This window comes from Sceloporus undulatus, chromosome 4 (genome assembly GCF_019175285.1).
Source record: "Sceloporus undulatus isolate JIND9_A2432 ecotype Alabama chromosome 4, SceUnd_v1.1, whole genome shotgun sequence".
Taxonomy (NCBI): domain Eukaryota; kingdom Metazoa; phylum Chordata; class Lepidosauria; order Squamata; family Phrynosomatidae; genus Sceloporus; species Sceloporus undulatus.
In genome coordinates, this window is record NC_056525.1 from 231113236 (window position 1) to 231131557 (window position 18322).

General features: G+C 37.1%; 1 protein-coding gene across 1 annotated transcript in view; it reads right to left on the minus strand.

Moving 5' to 3' along the window:
- Positions 1-10446: 10446 nt before the first annotated feature.
- Positions 10447-18322, minus strand: part of SLC30A8 (solute carrier family 30 member 8) — a 37836-nt gene continuing 29960 nt past the window's right edge. Inside the window, exon 9 of the mRNA XM_042461469.1 lies at positions 10447-10564. The gene's annotated coding sequence lies outside the window, so the exon portion shown is untranslated. The remainder of the gene's footprint in view (positions 10565-18322) is intronic.

Consider the following 18322-nt stretch of genomic DNA (forward strand, 5'->3'; position numbering starts at 1 on the left):
TGACAGTCACAAAATAGCTATTAATAAGTTTGTGATCTAAGTACCAAATGAAACTATTGATTTCAGTTAACTTAGCCATATTTGTTGTTGTGTGCATCTAAGTTATTTTTGTCTTATGGCAAACCTATCATAGGGTTTTCTTGGCAAATTTCTTCCAAGGGGGTTTGCTATTGCTATCGTCTGAGGTTAAGAGTCTATGTCTTGCCCAGGGTTGCCCAGTGGACTTTTATGCTCAAGTGGGGAACTAAACCCTGATCTCTAGAGTTGTAGTCCAGTGCTCACATTTCTCTGTAAATATAACATATTTTCCATATTCATATATTACATGATACATACATTTCTATTTTTATGATGGACCCACACCTCATATTGTTCTATCTATATAAAAGGAAATGTTTTCTAACCTTCAGATAAGAAGCATTCCTTGTAATAAGGGAAACCTGCAAGTCATATAAGGAACAAGCTTTCTGACTCTCAAGGGGCATCTTGTATAATAAAGGATACCAGGCAACCCTATATGTGTCACTTTTGTCTATGAAAACTAAGCAGGTGCTGCCATCTTGTGTTATGAATAAACTGTTGATTGCTCAGTATGTTCATTGTGGCAACACAAACTCAGACTATCAGAAATCGGGATGAGGAATATTTAGTGGGATTAGAGAAGGGTCATTTGTGTCAGTTTCTCCTTCCCCTGCATCCAAGGCAGCAGCGGCAAATTTTTTCTGCCTCATTTATGAAGAAATGTGGGAAGGTTGGTAAGTTCTTATTTTAAAAACAAACAAACAACAGTCTTACTTTCCTTCAACAATAGATATAATCATTAATCTTTCCTCCTATATTTTTCCAATAGAAAGAAGAAATTATAACACCCTGATTTTCCAGTCAACCACTTCATGTCCCTTTTCCCTTCCATTATCACATATTGGGGAAAGCTTTGCTGTGTCTATGCAAACCTCTATTTACTTTGTTAGCCTGTCCTGCATTGATTTAGAAACAAGAGGGGGATGATTCTTTGGAATAAATGTGTGCTTGTCATACCATTTGTTATCACCTCTTCAAAATATACAGTGTGTGAAATGACAAGCTGTGCACTGCATTGTGCCTTTAGCATTCAGGCAAGGCATTTTTTTCCTCCCATATTGTACACCAGAGACAAGAGGCATCCGCCCTCAAAGAGATTTTACAGCATTGTACTGTTACAAATAGAGATTCCAAGTCCTTATTTTTTAATCAGTCTTGAATAATTTAATGTTATGATTGATCTCATAGAGCACAGGTAGATGGGCATTTAGCAACATTCACTGTTTGGATAGGCAATATGCTAGACAGAAGAATTGGCAAATAGTAATAGTTCAAGACCATTGATATGTGTACAAAGATAAACAAGAATACTGTTGGTGTCTTACACACATGTATGTTCCCCTACAGAAGTAATGGATGTTTTGGTCTGATGCACAGTGTCTGCTTTCAGATCAAGGTCATGGAAAGAGATTTGAAACAGGTGTGGTTCCCCACCCCGATTTCTTTGGGATGAGGGATCAAGGGTTCCTTGCCACTTGTCAGTTAATCTGAATTTGTTTGGAGGTCCCTCTCATCACTGTTTGGCTCCCTGGTTTTCTATTTCATGAATAACAGTAAAGTCCAAACAGGAAGAGTTAGCATCAAGACTCCACTTAAGCATCTTAAGTCTTGGAATCTCAGGATTATAAATTAATTTTATTTATTTATTTATTTATTTATTTATTTATTTATGGTATTTATACCCCACCCTTCTTTTATTATGAAAGAATAAGCAGGCTCTTAATGATCTTTTAGGCTATTTATTCAAATAAACAGAGTAACCAATATATACATTTCCCTTACAGAAGAGCATAGACATTAAAAGAAATATTATCTACAGCTTGGCTCTAAGAATCAGATGCATCTGTAACACGGAAGAAAACTACTGTAAAAAGGCCAATGAACTCAAGCAACATCTGATTCAAAGGGTATATTTTTGTTTGGTTGTTGTGTGCCTTCAAGTCATTTCCAATTTATGTCAACCCTAAGGTGAACCTATCATGGGGTTTTCTGGAGCATGACTTGCCCAAGGTTGCTCAGTAGGTTTCCATGGCTGAGTGGGGAATCAAACCCTGGTCTCCGGAATGGTAGTCCAGTGCTGAAACCACTACACCCTGCTGGCTCTTTTAAAGAGTATATCCTGCTCATACAGTGGACCCTTGATATACGCTGGGGCCTGGTTGCAAGATCCTGCATGGATAACAAAATCCATGGATGCTCAAGTCCCATTAAATATAATGACATAGCAAAATGGTGTCCCTTATAAAAATTGGAAAATCAAGGTTTGATATTTGAAATTTATACTTTTTTGGAACATTTCCAAACCGTGGATGCTTTAATCTGGGTATAAAATATCCATGTATAAGAAGGGCCGACAGTATAACTTATGTCAAACATCAGGAGAGCAACCACAATTTTGAGGGAAAATCTCCTCCTCAAAAAACATGATTCAAGTAACCATCAATAACACATTTCTTGTGTGGTAGATTTCCATCCAGCATCTCTGAACTATCATATGATAGAGAAAGCTAACAAATTCTGAACAACCTGCTATATTCATTAGAAAGCCCCCAGTTACAGCTTTACATCAACCACCCAATCTACAGAGTTTGCTGGTAAAAGGTGTCCTGAAAATACCAGTTAGCAATCCAGGAGTGCACCCTTGTGATTCAAAGCACTTAAGCTTTTAGGAGCAAAGTGGCTGGCACAAGCTACTATATTAAACAACACAGCATGTGTTGGTCCTTCAAGGTTATTTATTTACCTGAATGCAGATATATTGGATGTCATTTGAAATATATGGACAAAACTACCACACACTTATGTACACCCTTCAGGAACCATAAACCTGAAATCCTGACCAGGAAGCTGGAGCAACCAGTAGCCAGGCATTTCAGCTCTGAGGAGCACAGCCATTCTCATTTGTCTTTGCTTGACAGTGAGGTGCCTTCTCTTTCAGATGTTTTGGACAATGAGGATTTTTTTTTAAATCTATAGACTTAAGACTCTCATACCACGTGGCCTCAGTTTAGAGGAGAATAGCATAATCCACCAAAGTATGTTGGAAGCAGATTGTTTTTAACTGCCACCTTGTATGCAACTCAGTTTCCTCTTTAGCAACTGAAGTAGGTAGAAGCTGAAATGTTTTGCTTATTTTATATTTTTAGATCTGTTTATTAATTGCTTCAATAATTTTATTATTTTAGTGATTAACTGCATCCTTCTGTGATTCAAGAAAAACTTGGGAGATGCTGTTTAATCAATCAATCATCTTCTATCTCAGGCATTTATCTATTCAAATAAGCATTACCTAGTTATTATATTGCATTTTATTAGAGAAGAGGTTCTCTCATCCTTTTTTTTTTTTAAACCAGCATTTCTAAGAGTATCTCTGAGTCAGGATCAGCATTAGCTGCTAAACAGCCAGACTGCAACACCTCGAGTCCCATTGATTTCAGTGGTGGTGCTCTCCTGTGTACACCGTTTTGTCCCCCCGGATTTGACGTCCATGTGAGCTCAAGTCCACGTATGGCAAGTCCATGTATGAGGCTGGCAGACTGTATTGCAATATGTGTCTTTTGAAGGATTTCTTTTCAGCTGGTCATTTGTTTACTTTCTCTTTCAGGTCCTTATTACTTTGTTTTTCAGTCAGATTGGCTTCATGCCTAAAACTAGTTTGTAAGTCTACACTTTTAATATTATGCTGTCAAACACATAAACATTCCTGCTTTATACATCAAACAGGCATATTTATTCCTTTACTACTGAGGCTTCAGGTGATTCAGTATTGTAAAATATCTCCTAAATTAGTGCTCAGTCTGCAACAGGGCTGCAGCAGTGTCATTATTTGGAAACAAGCGCACAAATGAAGGTGCAACTAATTGCACAACTTGATGGTTCATCAAGTTGTGCAATTAGTTGCACCTTCATTTGTGCGCTTGTTTCCACATTTGGGTGCACAGTTTTGTCAATCAACACAAGTTCTATCATGCCTGGGCCTAGAAGCAGATGAAGGTCTTTCTCTCCATCCCAACTGTCACTGACCTGGCCTCGGAGGGAGAGAAGAACTACCAGTGTCTGCTAGATTTATTCCCTCTGCTGCCCCCCCCCCACACTGCTCTTCCCTTTTCCTTGTGTGTCTTGTCTTATTTGGATTGTAAGGGACTGTCCAATTAACAATCTGTAAACTACCCTGAGACCCTTTGTGGCAGAAGAACAGGGTATAAATACTCTAAATAAAATAAAACAATAAGGATTACATAGCAAAACCAATGCATAACTCTGCATGCAAAGATTTATACGACACAATAGTTGATTGGTGCAAAATTAGCTAGTGAGTTTAAGTGCTCACTGGTGATTTGAATCTCAATTTGCCAAGCTGTACCAATACTCTGTAACTGCTACACCACACTGCCTGACCTCACATAATGAGAAGTACAGTTGCAATTTCATGTGTAACTGAAAGCAAAAGAGCAATAAACAGAGCTAGAAGTCCATAGTCTTGGAATACTCTAGGCTAGAAACCTCACAAAGGTGAACCAATGATAATTTAAAATCAAGGGAAAAGTTGAATGAGGAAGGGTGGAAGATAAATCCTGTCAAGATACAGAGAAGATCTTAAAAATTTAAAAATAGGTCCAACTCAAGACTACTCAGAGTTAGGGAAATTATTATTGGATGACACTTCAAAATTAATTGGGAAAATTTACAAAATTATATTGACATATGAGATGGAATTTGAAGTTGTGAAAGAACATATGATCAAGTGGGCAAAAGAAATAGGGCAACCAATAGGAATGCATCAATGGGAGCGAACCTGGAAGAATAATTATGAACTTACCGTTTCACAGAACCTAAGAGAAAATTTTTATAAAATGTTTTACCATTGGTATATGACTCTGGCTAAAATGGCAAAAATTTATAAATACAATAATAATCGGTGTTGGAAATGTAAAAAAGAAATTGGAACCTTTTATCACTGTTGGTGGTCGTGTAAGGAAGCTAAAAAATATTGGAAAATGATTAGCAATCAAATTGAAATTATTATGGGGAAGAAAATTCAGATGAGGCCTGAGACCATGTTGTTGGGTATTTTTGAAGATAGTATAAAAGGAAATGAAAGGAAAATCTTGTTTTATTTGGTTACCCTTGCTCGATTATGTTTTGCTCAAAAGTGGAAAAATAATAACTGCCCGGGAATAGAAGAATGGATATCTAAATTGTATGAAGCTATTATGATGGATAGATTGACTCAAACATTAAGAAATGAAGTAAAGAGACAAAAGGAGGATGAATGGGCGAATGTAATTAAATTTATAGAGGCAAGATGGGGAGAGGTAGCGGTAATGGTATTTAAGTAGATAAGAATGGGAATTCGGACAATCAGAAGGCTTGGATATAATGGTTATAATATTTGGAATGGAGGGAAATAGGATCCACTTATGGAATAAGAGAAAAATGGAAAGTCAAATAGTATGGAGAATATAAACTAAGAAGAAGGTAGGAGGAAGTCAGTAGATGTGTGTGTTTAGAGAAGATGTTAGTAAGTATGAAGGCGTAGGAAGGCAGAGAGGAAGAGTAATGATAGTGTGAGATATATTAGGAGGATATTTGTAAGTGAGAAGGTTAGAGTAGGTAGATTAAGGATAGGTAGTGGAGAAAGGTATAAGATAGAGAGAAAGATAAGAAGATTTAGAAGGGGAAGATATGTAAGGAAGGACTTAGGAAGAGTGGTAAAAGATGGAAGGACGTTAGGATGGTTAAGAAGAGATCAAGTAAGATAATGAGAGGGTGTCATCAAGTACCAAAGTATTAGGTAATGGAATGATATTTTTTTATATATATATATATACACCTATACTTGATATATTTTGATATATCTGCCTTAGTGGTATGTTAGAAGATGTGTGTTGATTGTCTATGTATTTGTGTTCTTGTATGTTAATGTATGTGTATGTGTACTTATATAACTTCTGTATCTTTATGATTGTATTTATATTTTAATAATAAAAATTTCTTTAAAAATAAATAAATAAATAAAAAGGTGAACCAATGATCCCATCACAATTTTATGTTTAGTGCTCTTGGTATAAAACATTAACTATTTTAATCAAAACAAGAGGGGAAATCATTGTTGTCTGAGAAACTCTTTAAAGTTACACAATGATTTGGTTATTGCAGCAAGATGTTTGTTTAGTCTCTTCCTGATGCTCTTATTTGCTTTCCTTTGACGCTGTGAAACAAACATTAACTGTCTTACTGACTAATCTGGTTCTCATCTGTCCTTTGTCAAATTTCATTTGAGGATTTTTATTAGCCTGAGTTCAGGCCATGATGAATAAATAATTACAGTGGCTGGCATATGCAATAAGGAAAACAAAGCAAGAAATAAGAACACAGAGACACAAGAAGAAACTAATAATGAAAATTTTTTAGGAGATTTATACTCATTGGTTTAGATTATTGCTCTGTTGCTGATTTGCTGTGTTGTTTAGAGAAGATCACTTAACTTCTTTGAAGACAACAAAATAAGTTGTTTCAAACCATTCAGTTCATTGCTCCCTATAGCAGAGCTGGCCCAAGACATATTTCAGCCTGAGGCAAAGGGCAAGATTGAGTGCATCTACACTGTAGAAATAATGCAGTCTGGCACCACTTAACTGTACAACCATTTTATATAATCTTGGGATTTGGAGTTTTACAAGGTTTCTAGCCTTCTCTACCAATGAGTGCTTGTGCCTCACAAAAATCATCACCATGCCCACAAGTTTTGCATTTCCATGGCTATTCATACAGTGTGATTATAAAGATCCTTCCTGAGCAATAGTTTACTCCATGCATCTAAGGAAGCTGAACTTGAAGAAAACAAAAATAATAACCACAGAAGATCTACATGAACTTGTTGGGAGAGACCAAAACATTAGCCTCACCATGGCACCCCAGGTAAGACATGGAGCTAGGATGAGCCCTGAATCTGGTTAGGGAGGTCAGCTATGACAGAGCTAGAAACACACACACAGAGCGTTGGCCAAAACGTTCCAGTCCCAGCCCCTGAGGCTCCTTGTCCAACCAAGAGCTCAGAGTGGTCAAGATGGACAACTTTATTCTGAAAACACTGAGAACATTTTAACTTAAGCAAGCATTTGTAAATTAAATGCCAGGCATGAAGCTAATGCTCTTCTTTCTCCTTGCACATCACCCTTCTTAGAAAAGGGTCTGCTTGACTGTTATACATGTAGCATTGGCTTGTTTTGTTCTAATCTCGGGGCCGTGAAAGCTATTACCACTCTTAGTTAACTAACTCTTAGTATAAACTTACAGCAGTATTTGAAATACCTGCAACTTAGCAATGACTAACGAATGTAAGACCAAACATTTTTATGTCCTATAGGAAACTGACTACAATAAAATGAAGCCTGCTTAAAATGTAGGATAAAAGACCTTAAAGACATATTTCATGCTAAGAAACTCATCCTAGGTGGCAAGGAAATTGAAATATTCAGACATTTCCCATATCTTGGATCAAACACAGATCAGAACAGAAATTGCAGTGAAGAAATTAGAAGAAGACTAAAAATGGGGAGGTCAGCTATGACAGAACTAGACAAAATCCTGAAGTGCAAAGTTATAAAACTGAACACTAAAGTCAGAATTGTCCAAACTATTGTACGCCCCATCACCATGTATAGATATGAGAGCTGGACAATGAACAACCATACTTAAGACTGAACTTGTCACTTCCTCACCATACTCACAAAGCTCCTTCCAGGGCATCAGTTTGCTTCATTAATCTTAGGAAGTAAATCAAGACTTCACACGTTTATGCTACAACTTCTTCCACACAGTTAGTCTCAAAGGTGCTACAAGATCCCTTTGCATACTGATATTCCAGACTAACACAGATATGTTTTTGAATTAAACCACCTGGATTACTTTGGATTTAAAACAAATAACAAAAATAAATAAACGTACATTTCTCCTCACTCCCTCACTGCCAATAAACTCTTCCCTTTGTCCCTTCCTGTGGTCCCTTGATTCCTGTGATGTAGCAGGATTTTCATTTTTTCTACTCCAACTGCTTGTATTCTCAGCTAACTTTGGGCCTCCTACTCTTGTCTATTGATAGTCAAGTCAGTTCTTTCTCTCGTTGTGAATGCTAGGTCAGACTAGATTATACATTTAGCATATTTATTTAAAGAAATGTTCTCTGAGATACATCTGTTTGTATATAGTACATGACTTCCCTCACCTATGTGTCCTGCACTTAGAGTGCTTTATTTTGTGTTTTGCCAGTGGAGGGTAAACACAGGCTTAATTTGCAAGTCTGATTGCCAAGTCACATATATCTAAAGAAATCTTCTTGCAGGAAGGAAAAATTATTAATTCGGGGGAATATGCTTCTCCCTTAATTTCCAGCCTGATCCTTATGTGATAAATGAAAGCTCAACCTCCCCAAACCAGCTTTTTCTAATTTTTCTGTTCTGTCTCCCAATAATTTCCAATTTCCTCCCTTAAGCTTTGTTTCACCAAGCCACACTCATTCTTCAGCAAATGTAATATGCTTGGCCACTAATAACAATGTCCTTTATTCATCCTGTGCCAAAGCAGTAAGAGTTTCACCTGCTTGCTTAGGTCCCACCAATTGGGATGGCGAGGCAGCACACCCAAATCCTTACTGTGGACTTTCCTCTCCTTCATTAAATCCTATAGGATATTATACTGCAAACATTAGAACCCCTAATTTCTACTTACCATAAAGATGAGAACAATTTAGAACCATAATTAGGCAGTGAGTGACTATTAAATTGTTATCACATTTGCCTACATTAGAGGTCTCCTCAGTACAATGTTCATTCAGTTCAAGGATGAGTAAGCACAAATATATTACATTGTCATGATGAGCCTGAACAGCAAATTATCAAGATAATAAGAAAAATAATCACTATAAAAAAGACTCCTTTGGTGTACAGCTTCCAGAAATTCACACAGATGCAGACGGATGTCCCTTTAATGCACAATGTCTGAACATGAGTAGTGTGTGACCATGTGCAATGGCTCCACATGTGTAACTGTTTCTTCAACCTTGAGCTGAACATGGCCATTCCACACCAGGCACAAATGTTCACCTGATTCTAGAGGGGAAGTTATGGCTCCATTTTTACCAACACAATGCCAGCCAATTGGAAATGAAGACATAAAAGGATCACGAGATAGAGATATCAAGCAAGCGAGAGAGAAAGAGGGAATAAGAATTCAAATATGGCCTGATCAAAAGGTAATAGAGTTCACAAAGTCTGTATACAGCATTTTCCCCCCCCAACACTAGCAAGTGTCTCAAAAGTGTCCCAGATCTATTCTGGTCAGAAATAGAGAATTTGTGTGTGTGTGTAACATTTTAAATAGATAGGTTCAACTTTTACATTTTTAAAAGGAATGTATTTCTAAATACTAGAAAAACTCCAAAAACTGTTTCAGTTGGCCAATGATTATTATTACATTAACCGGGTAAAGGAGGATATTGGTGCAGTATACTTTCGCATGTAGTTAACTCTTCCTTGGGATTCAAGTCAAAATATAATAGGTCTACTTAAGAAATCAACATGGATGTTAGTGGCTCCTATTATTAATTTCAGCATCAGGTGGTTTGATAAGTACAAATGCATATGTGACTCTTTGTTTCTCTTAGTGCATGATTAGATAATGGTTGTTCATGATCTTTAGCAATAAATGGGTTTAAACTGAAAAAATAATAGGTTTATCTATGTTTTTCCAGATTTTGTTCCTACAACATTGGCCAATGTTCAATGCTTAAAAGAAGAGATGGTGGAGTGAGCCACCAATGTTCATGAGATAGAGATATCAAGCAAGCTACCAATGGTCACTTGGGACTTCAAAAATGAAGGTACCATGGCACGGATATGAAATAGCTGTAACTAATAATTTTATAGCTTTGTTTTAACCAAATGGCTAAAAGATGCAGGTGAAATATAACTATGGCCACCACCAAATAAGAATGAGCATAAGCAGAGTAATAAACTCCACATTTAAAATGGAATCATATTTTAAGTTAAGGATTGATCAGACTAGCTGTCTTACTAGATGACTGTTGTCATTCTTGTGCATAACAAATACACATTAGTGCTGTGGATTTATATATGAATGCATGCAGCTGTTTCCTTCTCTACCTAACTCAAAAGACAAGAGAATAAATAAAATCATGGACTGGACTTTGCACCTTTATTATGGTAATTTTGTTAGTGTACCACTGCCCTACTGACTTAAAGGCCAACTAACAATTAATCTTAAAAGTAATAAAAGTCCACTTTTCAATAAAAATGTAAAGTGAGTTTTAAACATTTTTTTAATGTAGCCATAATATATTAGCATTTTTCCAGTAAGTTCCTTATTTTTGCTGATAATGTATTTTCACTAGCTCTCAAATGGATTCCTTGATGATAATACAAGATAACTTCAAATTCAGCTCTTCTTTGTCATATAATAACATCTGCAAAAGAATGGAAACATAGTTAGACTGAGACTGTTGGAGTTTTTGGGCTTCTTTTCCAGTAGATCTTCTATGGTCAGTTTCTTAATGATTAAGAGATAGCAATTGTCTTAGATCATTATGTTTTCTCAAGTAGTCTCAGGGTGCATCTACACTGTAAAAATAATGCAGTTTAATACTACTTTAACTGTCACAGCTCCATCCTACAGAATCCTAGATTGATAGTTTTGTGAGGTATCAGAACTCTTTGGCAGAGAAGTCCAAAGGTCTTATAATGCTACAAATCCCAGAATTCCATAGGATGAAGCTGCCACATTTAAAGTGATGTCAAAGTGTATTATTGCTATAGCGCAGATGCACCATCACTCCAAAAAAGGCTTGATCCTAAATTAAAATCTTATATATGTCAATATAGTGAAATCTTTCACACATCTACTCTGAACTGTCTCACTGAATTCCATAGGGGTTGCTACTAGATAAGTATGTGTAGGATTGCATTAATTGCATGAATTTTAGTTAATCTAGTAAGATGGCCATAGTTGCAGATATAATGAATACCAATAGTTGCTCAATTTCACTTGTATGGTGTTCATTCCTTCACTGTTGGAACTAGATTTATTCATGCCCTGGAGAAGACCCATTGAAATCAGTGAAGCTGAAGCTAGTCACAACTAATTTATAAATCTGTAAGCTTATCGCACAGCACTTGGAGGAATGGAAACAGAATGGAATGGGGGGGAGGAATGTGTGTTACAACATGGGAAAACACCACTGATGCTGCTGGGAGTCCTGAAGCCAGCCATTCTATGACAGCTGATTTTGAAGAACGGTTCCAAATCATCCTTCAAAATCGGCTGCCAGGAACGGCTGAGGAATGGCTTGGGGACTCCTGGTGGCATCGGTGGCATTCCCTTGTGTAGTAACACACGCCCCCCCCCTTGTTCCATTCCACTCTTGTTCCTCCAAGTGCCGTGTGATAAGATTATTGGATTGAAGCCAGTGCTACTAATATTAAATTACTGAAACAATGCATATCTGAAAGTAGAAAATTATCAGTTGAAAAATATAGTAGTGGATTTTCAAAATGAAACATTTGTGATTAGTACGTAGCAGAATCTTCTTTTTTTTAAAGATGGCAGTAGTGGTCTGACTAGCAAAATAGCAGTTGGTTGACAGTCTAATCTTGGGGGAGTATTGAATAATTGCAACTATCTCACAACCTCCATACCTTCCTTTTAGAAGCACCCTTCGATTCACCTTGCTGCACAGGGAGTACCAACAGAAAGGGATGAAGTTGTTTTGGAATGAGAGTGGGGAATGAGATAAAGCAAAATCGAAAAGGTTGCATGATCCTGTTTTAAAGTTAGATGGGAAGTAGATCTTGGATAAGAATCTGAGAGAGGTATAATTCTTTACGTAGCATCTCTTGTTCCCCCACTCCCATCTCTCTCACTTTGTGAGAGACACAAAGAGGGAGTGAGAGAGGCAGGGAAGGAAATATATTTGCATGTGAAACCCAAGCTTAATAACAAATGATTGAGAATTACAGTAGTTCCTTTTCCTAACAGTGAAGATACACCTACATTTCATATGACAGTTCAAGTGAGGGATAGCATCTTTACTCTAGTAGTTCAAGTTAGTGTCATAGCTACAACTATGTGATCTCCTCAGTGGTAGAGGAGGAATAGCATACATTTCATGTGCTGGTTTGTTGCAGGGTGTCAGGTCACTGCATTCAGATGTTTTTGAAAAGTAACTAAAAGTAATTACTTTAGTTAACTTTGCAAACAGGACAGAAAAGGCTAAGCTTTAAACAACTGTAATTGTAATGACAAAGTAGAATGTCAAAAATAATGACCGCAGATGAGTTACATAACTTTAAAGTGAGCAATGAAGATGTTGAAATAGTTAAAGATTTTTCTACCTTGGCTCAGTCATAAATGAAGATGGAGACTGTCAAGAAATCAGTATTATTGTTGTTGTTGTTGTTATTATTATTATTATACTTTATTTATATAGCAGCTGTAGATTTGCACAGCGTTGTATATACAATCAATAAAATAGATAAAAATAAACCTTCCTATGGCATACATTCTACAGAATAATAACAAAATACATATAAAATGATACAGAATAATACATGATAGAAGACTACTTCTCTAGGTTTGTCCCACATCTCAAGCAGCAAAAGACGCCATGGTTGCATAGAGGCTGCATACTGTCCAGCATTGGATGAATGTGATAAGATCCACCTTAAGAAAGTTACATCCTGGGTCTATCCCGGCAGTGAAGCTAATGTGATAATCTCCTAAAACTTGCAAGTGTGGCCACTAGAAAAAAAAAATCCTCAAGTGTAAAGACATATCATTAAGTATTAAAGTCAGTATCATCCAGGCAGTGGGCCATCCAATGGAGTTTGGTTTCAGGACTCCCCATGGATACCAAAATCTGGGGGTGCTCAAGTCTCATTAAATATAATGTCATTGTAAAATGTTTTCCCTGATACAAAATGGCAAAAATCTGGTTATTTTTTTAAATTTCTTTTTAAAAAAATATTTTCAAGCTGGGAACGGATAAATCTGTGGCTGCAGAAACTATGGATACAGAGGGCTGAGTGCATTTCAGATTGCTAGATATGTTGGTGAAAGCTGGAGAGTGAAGAAAGCTGACAGGAAGAAAATCAGCTCATTTAAAAGTGGTCCTGGAGAAGAGTTTTGCAGATACCATGGACTGCTAAAAAGACAAACGAATGTATCTTAAAACAAATCAAGCCTAACATCTTGTGAGAAGCCACTATATCTAAATCGTTGTACTTTGGATGTATCATCAAGTGATGTAAAGTGGAAGGCAAGACTGCACTACCCATGGATTGATTAATTCAAAAAAGCCAAGGCCTTGCGTTTACAAGATCTAAGCAGGGAGATGATGACTGGGATTCCTGGAGGTCCTCTCATTCATAGGATTACTATTAGAGGAAGTCAACTTGATGATGATGAAGAAGAAGAAAAAGAAGAAGAAGAACTATAATGGCAACTGATTACTTTATTGAGCTTTGAGGTTATAAATGCAATTAATTACTTTTTAAAAAGACTATCCCAAGCTCTGTATATCACATTTGTGCCCCACCTTTTTGCATGTACAAGGGAATTTGCTTCAGTTTTTATTGATTCTGTATTGCAAGATGCCTTGGGAATTTATTTGAAGGGCAGGACATAAATTTCTATAATCAATCGGTTAATCAGTCAGTCAGTCAATCTACTCTCCTTCTCAATGAACAGACTAGGAAACTGAAGGAAGGCATGTCATTAATCAAGACATATCTATAAATAGCCAAGCCCGAATTATCTAGATCAGAGAGACTGCAGCACTGAAACAACTACTGTGGTTAAAAAAATAGTGCTGACCAAGTCTATTTTTAACTTCTTGATAAGTCATTCAGAATCTGATCCCTGAAAAGAGTGTTTCCATTTATTACCACCCACCCCCTGCCAGAAGCTAATCTAAATTAGAATCTCTTGAGATCAATAGCTCATATTTTTATAGGAGAACATTCTAACTGTACCATATAGATTAGATAAATGATCTTTCACTGCACTTGAAGGTTTATAAGTTACAATGTAAAAACTGCATCAGAGCTGGCTGTAGGAGAAATAGCTATAAAATACATGTTGTTTCTATACGTGCTGTCTTTAAAACATGGCAGGTCTTTTAATTGTACATCCAATCTAAGACCATAGCTGCTTGTTTTGTTCTTGCAGGATAAGCACGGTTGTTTACAATATCTCAGTGACATACGCCAGAGTCCTTGGCATGTCTGTGAAATGAATGGACCAAAGGAAACCAGAGGAAACTCAAAATGGAAACAATGCTTTTAAAATGCATCTATATACGTCCAACAGACCAGTCTGACATAAGGAATCTTGCATCCAGTTTGGATGTAGGAGAACGTAAGGTGCATCTACACTGTCAAAATAATGCAGTTTGACACCATTTTAAGTACTGTAGCTCCATCCTATGGAATCCTGGGATTCATAGTTTTACAAGGTCTGTAGCCTTTTGTGCCAAGGAGTGCTGGTGCCTCAGGCTTATGCACCTCTGGCCTTGGTTCGTCCCAACTAAGTAGACCTACTGAATGAAACAATGAATGGTAAAGCAGCATACAGAGTCAGCTCTCCATATCCACAGATTCTTTATCCATGGATTCAACTTTTCAACAGTTTGAAAATATTCCAAAAATATATATAAATTCCAAAAAGCAAAACTTGATTTTGCTCTTTTATATAAAGTGTATATAGTGGGACTTGAGCACTCATGGATTTTACTATCCATGGGTTGTGTCCAAACCCCAGCAAATACCAAAGGCCACAGTAGGTCAAACCCATTGATTCAGTGGATCTACTTTAATAGAGACTAACAATACAATGCAAGCCCATGTTTTATTTGAACCAGTATTTATTTTTAAATTTGATATTCTGGAATTAATTGTCTTAAGAAAGGGTTGTTGTTTTTTGTACAACTTCAAAAGGTCACTTTTGGGGACTTAAAGTCCCAAAATTCCCCAAGCCACAGGGCCAATGGCATTTAAGTTTTCCAGCCTTAGACATTTTCTATATAATGTATTCCAAACTTCCTTCCTTTGAACTTGTTTTCCACACATCCCGGCATCTTTTATACAATTTACATACTCAGCATCTGGAAATTAAACAGTATGCTCAAGAACAACTCCCTTGTGATTAGGACCCAGTAATGTAAATTTATGCTGCAATTTTTTGGGGGGAGGAAATAATGTTTAAATAGCAATAAATTAAATAGAGGCTTTGAATGCTGATTTCATTATATGAGATTTCCAGATTGCTCCCAAGTCAGCCATAGCTATTCATAATAATTTATTCTAAAATGGTTACGATGACTATAGTCAAGTCTCTAAGCATTCAGATCATATCATGGAGATCAGTCAGTTACAAAAATTCTCAGCCTGGATGAAAGCCTACAATTTCAGAAGCTGGAAGGAAAGACAGCAGAGATATGTTCTTGAACTAACGCAACCCTAACCACTTTCTGTTGTTTCTTCTATGGGTGCATCTACACTGTAGATATGATGTTGTTTGACACTACTTTAACTGCCATGGCTGCATCTACAGAATCTTGGGATTTGTAGTTTTCTGAGGCACCAGCACTTTGTCTGAGAAGGCTAAAGACCTTGCAAAACTAAAATCCCAGGATCCCATAGGATGGAGTTATAGCACCTAAAGTGGTGTCAAACTGCATTATTTCAAGAGTGTAGATGTCAGAGCTGGCCTAAATATTAGGCATAGTGAGGCAGTTGCCTTATGAGCAGTGATTGCTGACTCCAATGTCAGTGGGGGAGTAACAAATCTAAACTTTCTAAACTTGAGGTTCATAATGCGCATGGCCAATCAAGTGATTTTGGCATGTGAGGTTTGTTTTTTTTTAAAATCTCTTAAGTGCTTCTCTTCATCCTTGCCATTAAAATACAATTTGTTTTTTTAAAAACAACAACAACAACAACAACTATAATACACTATTATTATAAACACTAAATTACCAATTGACTGTCCTTTCATGATTGTTAAAATCAGCTCATGGCAAATAGTTAATTTTGGAATCTTTTTTTTTTAAGTGTACAATACCAGCAAATGATTTCCTTGAAACTGTAGGTCAAATTAGAATTTTGAATTAAAACAGTGAAGTGGGAACTATTAGCAGAAGGATGTCATGTAGAGGATGGAGCAAGCTTGTTTTCTGCTGTGCCAGAGAATAGGACGCAGAGCAATGGATGCAAACTACAGGAAAAGAGATTATACTTTAACATTAGGAAGAACTTTCTGACAGTAAGAGCTGCTTAACAGTGTAACTCACTCCCTCGGAGTGTGGCGGAGTCTCTTTCTTTGGAGGTTTTCAAACAGAGGCTGGGTGGCCATCTGAGAGGGTTGCTTTGATTGTGACTTCCTGCATGGCAGGAGGCTGGACTGGGTGATCCATGAAGTCTCATCCAGCTCTATGATTATATGATTACAACTGGCAGCAGGTTTCCAGTGTATATACACATGGGCCTTGGCACATGAAAGAATTATAGCATTACTATTCCACTTTAACTGCCTTGGTTCCATTTTATGGAAACCAGGGACTGGCCATTTAGGGAGGGGATGGAGAATTCTCAACTAGAACACTTTATTGGCTCACCAGACCACAAACCCCAGGACTAGGAAGGAACTATGACAATTAAAATGGAATAACTGTGCCATAACTGTGTAATATGGATAGGCTCAAGGTGAAATGTATATATAGCATAACAGTAACATGGTTATTTCCCACAACCATGGAGGTGGGACAGCATTATTTATCAGACAGTTCTAAACAGGAAATGGAACTAGATAAATTTACTAGTTTTTGTCTGTCCTTTTTCCAATCTAAAGTTCAGTTTGTCTCAAACTTTATGATCCCCCCCTTAAATTTGGTTTATCATGAGCTTTGAGGGTTTTTTTTTAAAAAATGCTTCATGAAAATATGTGTACATTTTCCTGTTCATTTCTCTTCGTACACACATTTGCACATACAGCTTTTTTGTCAGCATTCCCTAATGCAATGCCTTTTAGGAGAGCCATTTTTGCAATTATATGCATTTTGGGATGGCAAATACAATATCTTTATGGGAGAACTCCATTGCAATGTTTTGGAAGGGCAAATGGTAAAGTATGGCAGTTCTAGTTCCCACACACTGGTTAGAAAGTTTTTTAGAAATGTGTTAAATTTATATTAAAATGTGAATCAAAGACCTTTCGCCCTCATCCCTAACCTTGTCTAAGGGTGCATCTGCACTGTTGAAATAATGCACTTTGACACCACTCTAACTCCATCCTACAGAATCTTGAGATTTGTAGTTTTGAAAATACCCTGGAAGTATCCTGAAATATTCTGATTCTGGAGCTGCCCCAACATCTCCCCTATTACCTGTGGCCCTCCATTGTGATGCCAGACTGTCCCACTGTGCCACTTGGCATTTCAGTAGCAAGTCACTTGCTCTGAGGTCTCAACAAGGTGCCCAGCATTGATCTCATGGCCCTGTTTTGCCCTCAGAGCGGAGAACTTGATGTTGTGGTGGTGCAGTGGCACCAGGTGGCACAGCAGGACACATTGTAAACAGCCACCCAGCATCACAACAGAGGGCTCCAGATCTTCTGGGAAGATCCGGAGCAAATGGTGATTTTTAAAAAATTGTTTTAAGCGGGTATATGGTAGATTGGGTGCTGATGTGGCCAGACATCACCTGGACAGTTCTCAATAGAAGAAGGTATTGGGCCCTGCATCATCAGGACTACTTGCCATGAGAACAGGGAAGCCAAAGAAGGCCATTAGTATGGATGACATGCTACCAAGAAATATGAGGGATCTTGAGGTAGTGTTAGGTAAGACTCCTATCAAAATGAATAATAAGAAAGTGGCTTCATCTTTGAAGAAATACTAGATCTGAAGGTAAAGCAATCAGTTCCTTTAAAGAACTTCCCAAGTTCAACTTTACATATTAAAAAGAAAAATAAACATCAAATTTATTTGTAACATCAGAAAAATAGAAGGATTACTGTAGAAGTTGAGAAGGCATAATTTTGAACAGCAAGAAAAAGTCTTTGGAAACTTAGATGATTTTTTCCTCTGTTTAATGTAGAATTGATGCTTTAAAAATCCCCCATAGAAGAAATATTAGTATGGTGCAGGGATATGTAATTCTTTTAAAGTCTT